The following is a 16,273-nucleotide window of genomic DNA, read 5'->3' on the forward strand; positions in this document are numbered from 1 at the left end:
TGTCTGTGTTGAGAAAGAAGTGATTCACTTAACTACTAAAGATTGACTGTGATACGGCATTTCTGCTAAAGTGTGTGTCAACATAAAGTGCAACCTATATTTCCATGATGTTGTTTGGTTGCTTTTAAAATGTTTTATGTATTTGGCTTTATACAGCACATTTTCAGCATCAATTAATTTTTTTTTACTGAGAATGTAAGATATGTGTCTGCCATATGCATGGGATTGAAAAGGAAACCACATTGATAGCCCATGTACTCTGCATCTGAGATATGTTTGATGTGCATAGGTACACAACTTTCTTCCTCAGAATTCCATGTGCCATATGGCTGATCAAAGACATGCTTACTGAACATAGTAGGATCTGTTACAAAATATAATTACTGACCATGTAGACCTTCAGATCAGAGGAGATATGTATCAGAGTGGATATGGAAGAATCTGTTAGATCACACTGGATCGAATCTGTTAGATATTTATTGAACATACACTGTTACCAGCTCTGTGAGATACATCAATCTGTTCTGATATCCATCTCTAGAAAACTATACACTAGAATTGATTTTATACTATTTTATACTATTTCCACTGTGTTGTCATGGGTAACCTTTATTTTATCAGAGAGTCATACTGAGACCAAGGTCTCTTTTACAGATGAAACCTGAATTATATAAATTACAGAAAATACTAAACGCTAGCAGAAAGAAAAACACAATCATCAAAAAAAACACATTTATCTGTAAAAAGGTCCTCAATCAGGTTTCTGAATTGCTCTGCCACGCTGATCCTCAACAGGGGTGCGTGCTTAGTCCCCTCCCGTTCTCCCTGTCTACCCACGAATGAGTGACCAAGCACGACTCCAACACCATCATTACGTTTGCTGACGACACAACAGTGGTAGGCATGATCACCAACAACAATTAAACAGTCTATAGGGAGGAGGTCAGAGACCTGGTAGTGTGGTGCCAGGACAACAACCCCTCATTCAATGTGTGCAAGACAAAGGAGATTAATGACTATAGGAAAAGGAGGGCCGAACAGGCCCCCATTGACATCGACTGGGCTGAAGTGGAGAAGGTTGAGAGTTTCAAGTTCCTTGGTGTCCACATCACAAACAAGCTATCATGGTCCAAACACACCAAGACAGTTGTGAAGAGGGCATGACAACACCTTATCCCCCTCAGGAGACTGAAAAGGCATAGGTCCCCAGATTTGTAATTGAAGTGCTATGATAAACTGCATCTAACGGCTTTAATGAAGTGGCAGCTGAGTTCGTATAGATGATGTCGCCATGGTCTAGGACCGATAGGAACGTCATTGCATTCTACTATTGAGCGAGAGGCAGGACCTATTTCTATAGAAGCCCATTTTTATTCCCAGCTTGTTAACTAACTCATTAATATGTTTTTAAAAGACAGCTTTTCATCTATCCAGATGCCCAGATATTTGTAAGCAGGGACACGGTCTACATGGACACCACCCAAAGTACATATGCTTAAATCATCAGACTTTTTTTAATGCTCTCTAGAGAACAACATATACTTAGTTCTACCTGAATCTAGTACTAATTCCAGGTCAATAAAGTTTTGCTGTATTACAATGAAGGCATACTGTAGTTCAGATAGAGCCTGGTTAACAGTAGGGGCAGTAGATTACACAACAGTATCATTGTCATACAAGAGGAGTTTTTTTACGGACAAGTCGATATTGTTAGTGTAAACAGTAAAAAGTACAGTACCCAGAATCGACCTCTGCGGGACACCTTTAGTAATATCCAGGAAACCTGATTTATCATAATTTATAACTAGGGATGCAGTAGAGATATTGCTATGACCTGGTCTAAAACCAGACTGATGTACATTTAGAATACATTTCAAAGACAAGAAACATATTAGCTGAGATTTAATAAAGGACTCTAATATTTTAGCTAGGCAAGATAGTTTAGAAATAGGCCAATAATTATTTAGGTCACAAGGGTTACCACCTTTGTGAAAGGGCCACCTTCCAAACCTTGGGGATAGTACCAGATATAATCTTCAGGATAAAAATATAGGTTAATGATTCAGCAATCAGGTGAGCAGAGAGCTGCAGCAAAAATGGATCAAGCATATCAGCCCCAGTGGATTTTTTACATCAATCTTAATCAAGGCATCTAGCACCACAGATAGTAAATTGTTCAAATGAAAACAAAGATTCACTAGAAGTTGATGGGTTAAGCATTGAGTCAGCTAGAGGCTGGCGCAGAGAAGAGCTGACCAACTACACCACCGTTTCTCTCAAGTAAAAAGCCTGCAGAGATAACATGATGATTAAAAGCATCACTTATCCCATTCTTCTCAGTTATGACGCCAGTCAGACAGAACTTGCTTGGGAAGAAGAGGAATTTGTACTCTTCAGTGCATTTACTGTTTACAAACTTCAGAAGGATCACCAGCAGAGTCAGGGATAGAGCTTAAAAAGTAGCTTGATTTAGCTTTCCTAATCAAGATAGTACATCTGTTTCTCATCTGAAAGATTTCTAGTCCACTACAGAGTCAGTTTTCCTTGCTTTTGCCTAGGCCTGATTTCTCATCTGAATGAGCTCAGATAACTCAGAAGAAAACCAAGGATTCAATCTGTCATTGGAATCTCAAAGTATCTTGGACTCAGCAATGTGTATGAGTGTACAATATTCTCTGCTGTCTACTGTTGTTAATGAAGAGACATGCCAGAGTGACTTGCCAGTGGTTAAGTGAAGTATCGTTAATCTGTCTATCCGTCTCTCCCTCTCATATTCCTGGTTGCCGTTTTTCCGCTCTGTCGTTCACTGCATGGTAATTACGTTGAGGATGAATGGTGTGAGTCTGTCTCAACAGATGGCTCTCTCAAACAGAGACATTTCTTTCTCAGCACCACCACAATCATAATTATACACGCGCATACAAACACACTCACACACGCACATACACACACATGCACTCTCTCTCTCTCTCTCTCTCTCACACACACACACACACACACACACACACACACACACACACACACACACACACACATTCTCACACACTTTGGCCATCAGTAGATAATGATACCTGTGTGTGTGTATCAGTCATCTCTATATCACGCCCTCTGTGATTTCTCTATTGGACCACAGCACTACACATACAAAACACAGCTGAACTACTGTACTTGGATGGAACAACACACAAACAGCAGACCTGCACAAAGAACAGGGTAGAGAGACAGTCTCTGTTAATGATATGGACCCAGTTTTCAATTATAAATATAGGCTTACATACAGCTGTGGATAAAAGGTAAATTAATGTTTGGCATTGCTAAACATTTGTGGAGTGAGATGTGAGGTGTGTGTGTCTGTGTCTGTGTCTTCTGAGTGTGGGGTTGGCTGTTGCCAAGGTCTGTTCTCTGTGACCGACAGGTCCGGCAAGTGTAGGGACCCTGATCCTTACAGGCGCCACTCTGCACACACATGCATGCACATCCCCCCCCCCCCCCCCCCCCCCCCGTTCATACATGTGTCCTAGCCAGGAGAAGTGTGTGTGTGTGTGTGGGGGGGGGGGGGGGGGGGGGGGGGGGGTATTGTTAAGTGTCTGGGAACTAGAGGAAGAGAAAACTAAAGAGTATGAAGGAGAAGAAATGAGAGGGAAGGAGAGTGAAAGAAAGGGTACTTTAGTTTAATGGCCGGTGGGGGGACTTCCAGGAGCTCCGTCTCTGTCAGACCTGTCCACCCCTTTGATACCCGCATCCAAGAGCATCCCCCCCCCCCCACACACACACACACACACACACACACAAGTACACTCACGTGACATAAACACTCATGCACATGCATACTCACACAACACATATACTCTCATACAGCAGACACCAGCCAAGATCTAACCCCACAAAAACAAAAGCCGATGTTTAAAACAATAAACCACTGAACAACACCAGCCAAGGTCTAACCTCACAAAAACAAAAGCCACTGAATTGCAAAAATAAAAAAAATCTCTCCCTCTTTCTCTCTATCCATCTCTCTCTCCTCCTGAGGTCATGCAAATCTTATTGTAGTAATGTTATCCTCTGGGTTTGTCTCGGTGTGAATAGACTTTTAATTAGGGCATGGAATGAGGAAGGTTCTTTTAAAATGTTTAGTCCATAAGTATGTAGAGAATCTAGAGACCAGGGTTGGGTTTCTCTCTGTGTGTGAGACAGAGAGGTTCTCCATAGGTCAGTATCACACAAACACTGGAGTGGGGGTGGAACTGTATTACATGGGCTTGCCTCTCTACACATCCCAACCATGCAGACAAGAATGTGTTGTGATTGTGTGAAATCTCCTGTTGTGTTAATGGGAACTTCTCTCATCACCTTCATAGTTTTTTATTTATTTGTATGTTTTTTATTTACCTATTCAGACAATGATGTAGTTATTTGTCTAAGCTTTACCCATCAGCATCCCACAGAGACAGATGACATGCTGAAATGTGTCTGTGTGTGGTGTTGTGGACAGTGACTAATGTGATGGTATTGCAGCATCTAGAACACTTCATTGGTCATTGACTATACTCCCCCCTCCCAAAAAACAGCAAGACAACCTGACGGGTATGCTATGAAGGAAACAAGATCTACTCAGGGTTTTCTGAAACCAGCCAGCATCAGTTAGCCACCCATTCGAGCTCAGGCTTCAACTTGATGACAACAGATGACATGATCAGTCCAATCAAAGCTACTGTGGATATAATGTAATTGTGGCCAATGACCTTGAGCCTTCTTGGAAGGGCACTTTCAATCTAAGTCTATGGCAGAACTCAAAGGGCTCACATTCTTGATGTGTACCCTTACTAAATCAAATCAAATGTATTTATATAGCCCTTCTTACATCAGCTGATATCTCAAAGTGCTGTACAGACACCCAGCCTAAAACCCCAAACAGCAAGCAATGTAGGTGTAGAAGCACGGTGTGACTAACAGTGACTAAAGTGTGTGACGTAGTGTCCTCATGAGTGACAGAACACTGAGCCAATCACGGTGCAATGCTGAGCCAATTATGGTGCAATGCTCTTATTTTCTGCTGGCCTGCCCCACCACAACAGAAAGCACTGAGCTACGCTGAAACACCTGCATTTTGAAGCTGGGTTTTTGAATGCGGCTTTATTAACTCAATGATATATATATATATATATATATATATATATATATATATATATATATATATATATATATATATATATATATATATATATTTTTTACATTGTTTGCAAACTGATATGTGACACATATTAATGCAAAAATAACTTGCGAAACAGGCAACCCCCCTCCCCCAAAATATATTTAGAGTGGGGCAAAAAAGTATTTAGTCAGCCACCAATTGTGCAAGTTCTCCCACTTAAAAAGATGAAAGAGGCCTGTAATTTTCATTATAGGTACACTTCAACTTTGACAGACACAATGAGAAAAAAATCCAGAAAATCACATTGTAGGATTTTTTATGAATTTGCAAATTATGGTGGAAAATAAGTATTTGGTAACCTACAAACAAGCAAGATTTCTGGCTCTCACAGACCTGTAACTTCTTCTTTAAGAGGCTCCACTGTCCTCCACTCGTTACCTGTATTAATGGCACCTGTTTGAACTTGTTAGCAGTATAAAAGACACCTGTCCACAACCTCAAACAGTCACACTCCAAACTCCACTATGGCCAAGACCAAAGAGCTGTCAAAGGACACCAGAAACAAAATTGTAGACCTGCACCAGGCTTGGAAGACTGACTCTGCAATAGGTAAGCAGCTTGGTTTGAAGAAATCAACTGTGGGAGCAATTATTAGGAAATGGAAGACATTCAAGACCATTGATAATCTCCCTCGATCTGGGGCTCCACGCAAGATCTCACCCCGTGGGGTCAAAATGATCACAAGAATGGTGAGCAAAAATCCCAGAAACACACGGGGGGACCTAGTGAATGACCTGCAGAGAGCTGGGACCAAGGTAACAAAGGCTACCATCAGTTACACACTACCCCGCCAGGGACTCAAATCCTGCAGTGCCAGACATGTCCCCCTGCTTAAGCCAGTACATGTCCAGGCCCGTCTGAAGTTTGCTAGAGAGCATTTGGATGATCCAGAAGAAGATTGGGAGAATGTCATATGGTCAGATGAAACCAAAATAGAACTTTTTGGTAAAAACTCAACTCGTCGTGTTTGGAGGACAAAGAATGCCGAGTTGCATCCAAAGAACACCATACCTACTGTGAAGCATGGGAGTGGACACATCATGCTTTGGGGCTGTTTTTCTGCAAAGGGACCAGGACGACTGATCCGTGTAAAGGAAAGAATGAATGGGGCCATGTATCGTGAGATTTTGAGTGAAAACCTCCTTCCATCAGCAAGGGCATTGAAGATGAAACGTGGCTGGGTGTTTCAGCATGACAATGATCCCAAACACACCGCCCGGGCAACGGAGTGGCTTCGTAAGAAGCATTTCAAGGTCCTGGAGTGGCCTTACCAGTCTCCAGATCTCAACCCTATAGAAAATCTTTGGAGGGAGTTGAAAGTCTGTGTTGCCCAGCAACAGCCCCAAAACATCACTGCTCTAGAGGAGATCTGCATGGAGGAATGGGACAAAATACCAGCAACAGTGTGTGAAAACCTTGTGAAGACTTACAGAAAACGTTTGACCTCTGTCATTGCCAACAAAGGGTATATAACAAAGTATTGAGATAAACTTTTGTTATTGACCAAATACTTATTTTCCACCATAATTTTCAAATAAATTCATTAAAAATCCTACAATGTGATTTTCTGGATTTTCTTTTCTCATTTTGTCTGTCATAGTTGAAGTGTACCTATGATGAAAATTACAGGTCTCTCTCATCTTTTTAAGTAGGAGAACTTGCACAATTGGTGGCTGACTAAATACTTTTTTGCCCCACTGTATATATATACACTACTGTTCAAACGTTTGGGATCTTTATTGAATAGTACCCGCAAAACACCAGTCTCAACGTCACCAGTGAAGAGCCGACTCCGGAATGCTGGCCTTCTAGGCAGAGTTGCAAAGAAAAAGCCATATCTCAGACTGGCCAATAAAAATAAAAGATTAAGATCGGCAAAAGAACACAGACACTGGACAGAGGAAGATTGGAAAAAAGTGTTATGGACAGACTAATCTAATTTTGAGGTGTTCGGATCACAAAGAAGAACGTTTGTGAGACGCAGACAAAATGAAAAGATGCTGGAGGAGTGCTTAACGCCATCTATCAAGCATGGTGGAGGCAATGTGATGGTCTGGGGTTACTTTGGTGGTGGTAACGTGGGACATTTGTACAGGGTAAAAGGGATCTTGAAGAAGGAAGTCTATCACTCCATTTTGCAACGCCATGCCATACCCTGTAGACGGTGCTTAATTGGAGACAATTTCCTCTTACAACAGGACAATGACCCAAAAGCATAGCTCCAAACTATGCAATAACTATTTAGGGAAGAAGCAGTCAGCTGGTATTCTGTCTATAATGGAGTGGCCAGAAGTCACTGGATCTCAACCCTATTGAGCTGTTGTGGGAGCAGCTTGACCGTATGGTACGTAAAGAAGTGCCCATCAAGCCAATCCAACTTGTGGAAGGTGCGTCAGGAAGCATGTGTTGAAATCTCTTCAGATTACCTCAGCAAATTGACAACTAGAATGCCAAAGGTCTGCAAGGCTGTAATTGCTGCAAATGGAGGATTCTTTGCCGAAAGCAAAGTTTGAAGGACACAATTATTATTTAAATTAAAAATCATTATTTATAACCTTGTCAACGCCTTGACTATATTTCCTTGTCACAAATCCCCCTGGTACTGCTGCTCCTTCTGTTCACCAATTCCGGAGGTCCAAGTCACAGGCCTTCTAGGCTGCACTGAACTGTCATTACGCACACCTGGTTCCAGTTCCTCACTGATAGTGTTTGTAGAAATGTGCCCTTTGGTGCCCCGTTGGGCTGTAGATTATTCTTCCCATGTCCGTTGGTCGTGTGAGTACCTATGCGGTGGCTCAGCATGTGCTGTGAGTTTTGTGCATTGTATATTACGGGTGTCGTTCTTTGAGGTTTACCCTTGCTTTTTTGTTTGGGTACATCCCAGTGTTTTGTATGTGTATTTTGTATGTATTAAAAACCCAGATGTATTCCTGCGCCTGTCTCCAAATCCTTTACACCAGCGTGACGTTCCTATTCATTTTGCAATTAATTTCATGTATGTTTTCATGGGGAAACGAGGACATTTCTAAGTGACCCCAAACTTTTGAACGTGTGTTGCAAAAAAAATTGGGTCTCAAAACAGGTTCTATCCTGAATGACAGGTCACCACTGGTAATGTGATGTGTTTTAACATATTAATGTTTTTACAAAAAGCATGTTAGTTCTAATGGATAAGTTGACATTGATGTACCTAGCTAAAAGGTGAGCCACTTTTGTAGTACCGGTCATCCCGTGTTGAACTCCAGAGTTGACCAAAGTTACCTCAGTAACTCCTCAACTGATACATAGAGTAGGCCTCTGGAGTCTGTTGAAATGATCAGGATATGCTTTATCTGTCACCGAGCGGACTGCCAGCCATGCGGCTATAAACTGATCTATAGGAACAAAGCCTTGAGATATAGAACTCCGTACACTACTGGCTCATGTTTTGTTTAGATATTTCCTATGGCAGCACTTAATAACACTCCCTATGCCCTCCAGCCCAGAATGAGAGTGAAAGAGAAGGAATGTAGGGTAAAATAGTTCATCAGTCTCACACAAGACTTGATTTTTTGCCTCCATTTGCCTTCGCCCTTGCTCTCTCCTTTCCTCTCACTCCCTCCAACCAAGATCCATTATAATAAAAATACAGCTGTATCCTAACAGGGTGAGAGAAAGAGGGAGGAATGTTGAGTAACCTATATGCAGATAGGGGGTGAATAGTAGGGCTAGGAGTCTCTAAAATGGCTGAGTTCACTTTGATTATTAAAATAGTGATAAGATTTTGTGTGCATCCACATGAGCTTGAGCATGTGAGTGTTGTCAATGATTAGTTATTGGAGAAACAAGACCAAGATGAGACTCTGGACAAGGCGGATACGGTATATTTGAGGCTTTTAATCGAGCATAGTGATAGCTGGCAAACGTGCAGCACGGCTCCTGTCGTCCACTCTTAGGGAGCTTTCGGAAAAAGAGGGCGTAACACATATTTGGGCAGTACATTTATACATTGAAATGACGTAGGTAGATTCTAGTAGTCCTGGCTCCTGGTTGGTTGTTCGTAGGTGATAGACAGTCCTCTCCAGCCTGTTGTCAGTATCCCCTTGGTTCTTGACAGAGTTCTTTGTCTTTGTAGCCCATCCCAAAGGGTTTTGAGCAGTGTATATTCATGGGTTATCAGTGTGTTTAACAACAGTCAGTGAATGCGTCATTACATGTTTTAATATGTTATTACAACAGTGTCAATGTATCCGTTTATTGGTTTAATCTCGCAATACTCTGGTGAATGGATGGTTTCCATGGATGCTAGTCCCACACAAACACACTTACCTGAGCGGTGTTTGAATACCCATACAACATACTGTATTCTACCTACTTAATGAGTATATACTATTAGTTCATTTTAGTATACTGTAAGTGAACGGTGTCCTTTCAGTTGAGCACTTCTGTCTACCAGAAGTTGATGCTGTTGCTATGCAAACTCTTGCTAGCTTGTTAGCATGACAAATTAGTAGCTAGACATTTTACAACTGAGTGTTATTAAATTCAATCTGGAGTGCGCTCAGTGTCCGTGAATGTAAATTGAGTGTTTCGCTCTCGGAGCATTCAGAGCGCACACTGCCAGGCAGTATCAATGGACGTTCTAGCTGAGGAGTAGTGTTGATCCAAGCAGTAGTGTTGATCCAAGCGTTCCGACTTGACAATGGCAGTCAAGCACCCAAGCTAACTGGCTAGCTACTTCCAAACACAAATGAGAGAACACCTCAATCTGACCATTTTACTTGCCCTAGCAGAGCTGGTTAGGCTGTTTTCGAGTTATCCAGAGTTAGTGTTTGTGCTGCTGGCAACAATTTAATTACGCTTTAATGCCGACGTTTACTGACACTGGTGTTGAGTGTTCATAAATCTGAGCTCTGGTACACTCAAACAAGTGTGCTCTGAAATCGGAGTAGATAGCCAGAGCGAATTTACGAATGCACCCAAATGTCCATTGAGAATGCACAACTAAACTAAGAAAGACAGGAAAAATCAAGTCAATAAACATTGGGTAGTTAGCATATAGTTTATATACTGGCAAGTTCGATAAATTAGTAGCCAACTGACGTTAGGTAGCTAGCTAACATACCGGTACATACTGCTGTAATTACATGTTATGTGGTTTGTAAGGATAGCGTAGTTAAGAAATTGTCAGCCAACATAATGTGGTAATTATTTGAAAAGTCATTGCTTAGTTACGTTGCTGAACATTATCTTAACATTTGTCATTAGTTAAAGCAATTGATTTGTATGCGCTCTCGTTGGACATTTTATTCAAATCTAAAAAGGTTGTGAAGCCACCCCGATTTTCTGAAGGATTGCATGATAGGCCCTAAAAGCACAGAAATAGTGTCTAATGCTTGTATACTTCGTATTTTGGCGAATGTAGTACAACATCCGGGAATTTTTGACATACTATGACGAATAAGCATGATATATATATATATATATATATATATATATATATACTCAATTTAGGTCACAAATAGTACGGTTAGTATGAGTATTAGAACACAACTATGATTTCCAGACTGGCTTTCTACATGTCTGACACCACTGTTTATACGACAAGCAGCCTGGGCTCTCGGCAATTTAACTGTTTCCTTTTCACATGGTGGATAGCATATACAGTAGGGTTACAGTAACACACACCTGTCTCGTTGTTTGTTCAGGTGACTGTGTGTGTCCGCCTGAGGGGATTTGTGCTGGGCTGTGTGTGTGTGGGAGCAGAATTGAGGGCACTTGAGGGAATCTGTTTCTAACTACATGCAGGTCTCTCCTCTTTCTTCCCCTCCCTCACTCACTCTGTCACTCATCTTTTTCTTTCATTCACTCATTTTCCTTCCATTGCCTTTTTTTTGTAATGCATGTCCATCTCTCCCTTCTCTTATTTTCCAAACTTCTCTCCCTTTTTCCTCCCTTGTCTCACTTCCATTCTCCTCCCTCTCTCCTCCCTATCAGGGCTTCAGACATAAAAAAAACACACTTCAGAGAGTGGGGCATTTTCCCTGATGAAACATTAATGATGTACAGTTATTTTATACAAGAAAGAAAGATTTTAAAAACTCAGCAAAAAAGAAGCATCCCTTTTTCAGGACCCTGTCTTTCAAAGATAATTCATAAAAATCCAATTAACTTCACAGATCTTCATTGTAAAGGGTTTAAACACTGTTTCCCATGCTTGTTCAATGAATCATAAACAACTAATGAACATGCACCTGTGGAACTGTCATTAAGACACAAACAGCTTACAGACGGTAGGCAATTAAGGTCAGTTCTGAAAACGTATAACACTAAAGAGGCCTTTCTACTGACTCTGAAAAACACCAAAAGAAAGATGCCCAGGGTCCCTGCTCACCTGCGTCAACGTGCCTTAAGCATGCTGCAAGGAGGCATGAAGACTGCAGATGTGGCCAGGGCAATAAATTGCAATGTCTGTACTGTGAGATGCCTAAGACAGCGCTACAGGGAGACAGGACGGACAGTTGATCATCCTCGCAGTGGCAGACCACGTGTAACAACACCTGCACAGGATCGGTACATCTGAATATCACACCTGCGGGACAGGTACAGAATGGCAACAACTGCCCGGGTTACACCAGGAACGCACAATCCCTCCATCAGTGCTCAGACTGTCTGGAATAGGCTGAGAGAGGCTGGACTGAGGGCATGTAGGCCTTTTGTAAGGCAGGTCCTCACCAGACATCACCGGAAACAACGTTGCCTATGGGCACAAACCCACTGTCACTGGACCAGACAGGACTGGCAAAAATTGCTCTTTCCTGACGACTCGCGGTTTTGTCTCACCAGGGGTGATGGTCGGATTTGCGTTTCTCGTTAAAGCAATGAGCGTTACACCGAGGCCTGTACTCTGGAGCGGGATCAATTTGGAGGTGGAGGGTCTGTCATTGTCTGGGGCGGTGTGTCACAGCATCATCGAAATGAGTTTGTTGTCATTGCAGGCAATGTCAACGCTGTGCATTACAGGGAAGACATCCTCCTCCCTCATGTGGTACCCTTCCTGCAGGCTCATGCTGACATGACCCTCCAGCATGACAATGCCACCAGCCATACTGCTCATTCTGTGCATGATTTCCTGCAAGACAGGAATGTCAGCGTTCTGCCATGGCCAGCGAAGAGCCCGGATCTCAATCCAATTGAGCACGTCTCGGACCTGTTGGATCCGAGGGTGAGGGCTAGGGCCATTCCCCCCAGAAATGTCCGTTAACTTGCAGATGGAAGAGTGAGGTAACATCTCACAGCAAGAACTGTCAAATCTGGTGCAGTCCATGAGGAGGAGATGCACTGCAGTACATAATGCCGCTGGTGGCCACGCCAGATACTGACTGTTTATTTTGATTTTGACCCCCCCCCCCCCACACACACATTGATCAGGGACACATTATTCCATTTCTATTAGTCACATGTCTGCGGAACTTGTTCAGTTTATGTCTCAGTTGTTGAATCTTATGTTCATACAAATATTTACACTTGAAGTTTACTGAAAATAAATGCAGTTGAAAGTGAGAGGGCGTTTCTTTTTTTGCTGAGTTTATATACTACATACAGTTGAAGTCGGAGGTTTACATACACTTAGGTTGGAGTCATTAAAACTCATTTTTCAACCACTCCACAAATTTCTTGTTAACAAACTATTGTTTTGGCAACTCAGTAAGGACATCTACTTTGTGCATGACACAAGTAATTTTTCCAACAATTGTTTACAGACAGATTTCACTTATAATTCACTGTATCACAATTCAAGTGGATCAGAAGTTTACATACACCAAGTTGACTGTGCCTTTAAACAGCTTGGAACATTCCAGAAAATGATGTCATGGCTTTGGAAGCTTCTGATAGGCTAATTTAAATCATTTGAGTCAATTAGAGGTGTACCTGTTGATGTATTTCAAGGCCTACCTTCATACTCAGTGCCTCTTTGCTTGACATCATGGGAATATCAAAAGAAATCAGCCAAGACCTCAGAAAAACAATTGTCGACCTCCACAAGTCTGGTTCATCCTTGGGAGCAATTTCCAAATGCCTTAAGGTACCACGTTCATCTGTACAAACAATAGTACGCAAGTATAAACACCATGAGACCACACAGCCACCATGCCGCTTAGGAAGGAGACTCATTCCGTCTCCTAGAGATTAATGTACTTTGGTGCAAATAGTGCAAGTCAATCCCAGAACAACAGCAAAAGATCTTGTGAAGATGCTGGAGGAAACAGGTAGAAAGTATCTTTATGCACAGTAAAATGAGTCCCATATCGACAAAACCTGAAAGGACCCTCAGCAAGGAAGAAGCCATTGCTCCAAAACCGCCATAAAAAAGCCAGACTATGGTTTGCAACTGCAGATGGGGACGAAGATCGTACTGTTTGGAGAAATGTCCTCTGGTCTGATGAAACAAAAATAGAACTGTTTGGGCATAATGACCATCGTCATGTTTGAAGGAAAAAGGGGGAGGCTTGCAAGCCGAAGAACACCATCCCAACCGTGAAGCTCGGGGGTGGCAGCATCATGATGTGGGGGTGCTTTGCTGCAGGAGGGACTGGTGGACTTCACAAAATAGATGGCATCATGAGGATGGAAATGTATGTGGATATATTCAAGACATCAATCAGGAAGTTAATGCTTGGTAGCAAATGGGTCTTCCAAATGGACAATGACCCCAAGCATACTTCCAAAGTTGTGGCAAAATGGCTTAAGGACAATAAAGTCAAGGTATTGGAGTGGCCATCACAAAGCCCTGACCTCAATCCTATAGAAAATGTGTAGGCAGAACTGAAAAAGTGTGCACGAGCAAGGAGGCCTACAAACCTGATTCAGTTACACTAGCTCTGTCAGGAGGAATGGGCCAAAATTCACCCAACTTTTTTTGTGGGAAGCTTGTGGAAGGCTACCTGAAACGTTTGACCCAAGTTAAACAATTTAAAGGCCATGATACCAAATACTAATTGAGTGTATGTAAACTTCTGACCAACTGGGAATGTGATGAAAGAAATAAAAGCTAAAATACAGTTTTTACAATCACTTTGTCACTAATTTCAGAACTTTGCGGTCATTTTTCAAAACTCAAAAAGGTCATCACTTGTAACACAGGCTGTCCAATGTTCAACACATTGCATTGTGCATTCAATTGTTTAATGAAACCTTGCACTTGCAGAATCGTTGGTTCAAATAACTAATTTATCATGAAATACTATAGGATTATTTATTTAGATCACCCACACACAACATATTGATAGTTTCACTGTGTAGTTGTTCGTACAATCATTAAATACTGTAGTACAAAATATGTTTCATTATATAAATACATCACTGTAAAAGGACTAGTAGAGAGAATACTACAGACACAGTGGACTAATTGAACAGAATATGAAATGTATTAAATCACAGGTTTCCTTGAATCAAAGCTAAAGTAATTAGCTACAAAAAAAGAAAAAAAACTACAGAAAAATGTCAACTGCAGTGTTCCTCCCCTGACATCACCTGACATTATCCCGCACAATGACATAGGTCATGCCATCAGCTCTACAGGCCTCATTAGGCTCATCTAGGAAGGTTACATACGAACAGCGAACACTATGTGGCTGCCTGAAACTCAATATATAGAGTAGGAGAACCATGTGCCAAAGTTCTGAGTTACTCCTTATAGACAGCTGTACTGCCTCAGTTAATAATGCAGCTTGTGATTCATCAGTGAATATAGGAGCTTTAGTTGTTTTTCAGCCTAACATTAGAACGGGCAAGATGAGTAATCTAAGCAACTTTGACCATGGTATGATTGTTGATGCCACACATGGTGATTCCAGCATCTCAGAAACAGCTGCCCTCCTGGGATTTTTACGCACTACAGTCTCTAGAGTTTACAGAGAATGGTGCGATAAACAAAACACATTCAGTGAGTGGCATTTCTGTGGGAGAAAAACACCTTGTTAATGAGAGAGGTCAGAGGAGAATGTCCAGACTCATTCAAGCCAACAGAAAGGCCACACATGCTCAAATAACAGCAGTTTAAAACAGTGGTGTGCAGAATGGCATCTCTTAATGTACAACACCATGAATAATTCAGGCTGTTGTGGAGGCAAAAGGGGGTCCTACCCAGTACTAGATAGGTGTACCTAATAAAGTGGCCGGTGAGAATACAGTAATGTCAAATCTGAAAACATGGTCTGAAAAAATGGTACATGGGACCATAGAAATGGTGTCTGATAAAGAATGATGATGAAATATTACAGCCATAGATAATGTAGTCCAATTGGTTCATATTCCACGGTAATTGGTGTCAATGGATCTCGTTATCCAGAAACTTTCATGATCTAAACATGGGATATTGTTTGTCAGTTTCCATAAAACTATGCATTAAGACTAAAGCAACAGTTACTTATCATTCTGAGCAGTTGTATCAATTGATAGTTAGATCATTGTAATGAAATGAATAGACAGTCATTTCAGATGTAATGTGTGATTTGCTTTTTGAAATGGTAATACTTTGATGTCAAGTTGTGTCATTTTGAACAAGTGATTTTAATTCAATGAACAAATGAGCTTAGCTTTATGTGTATTGTATCCAGGAAATTGGAAAAAGTGTTAGAGTTTTGAAAAATTTGCATTTTGATCATTGGTTGTCAGTTTTTGTGTCTAGAGTCTAAATTAGTGCCAAAGTGATTGTAAAAAACTGTAAATCATTCTCTCTACTATTATTCTGACATTTCACATCCTTAAAATAAAGTGGTGATCCTAACTGACCTTAAACAGGGAATTCTTACTAGGATTAAATGTCAGGAATTGTGAAAAACTGAGTTTAAATGTACTTGCCTAAGGTGTATGTAAACTTCCGACTTCAACTGTACATCATGTGGCACTCAGGACCCAGTCACCAATGAAAGTTTCAATTTATTACAAGTCATTATAAAACGGGTTGTTTGGATTCTGTTTGTGTTTGTTTGTGTGTGTGTGTGTGTGTGTGTGTGTGTGTGTGTGTGTGTGTGTGTGTGTGCGTGTGCACGCGTGCGTGCGGCTGAGGGTATTGTGCTG

General features: G+C 41.4%; 1 protein-coding gene across 1 annotated transcript in view; it reads left to right on the forward strand.

Annotated features, from left to right (window-relative positions):
• LOC110496116 (semaphorin-3ab) overlaps window positions 1-16,273 on the forward strand; it is a 62,560-nt gene that overhangs the window by 1,639 nt on the left and 44,648 nt on the right. The window lies entirely within an intron of this gene.

Source organism: Oncorhynchus mykiss, chromosome 2 (assembly GCF_013265735.2).
Source record: "Oncorhynchus mykiss isolate Arlee chromosome 2, USDA_OmykA_1.1, whole genome shotgun sequence".
NCBI lineage: Eukaryota > Metazoa > Chordata > Actinopteri > Salmoniformes > Salmonidae > Oncorhynchus > Oncorhynchus mykiss.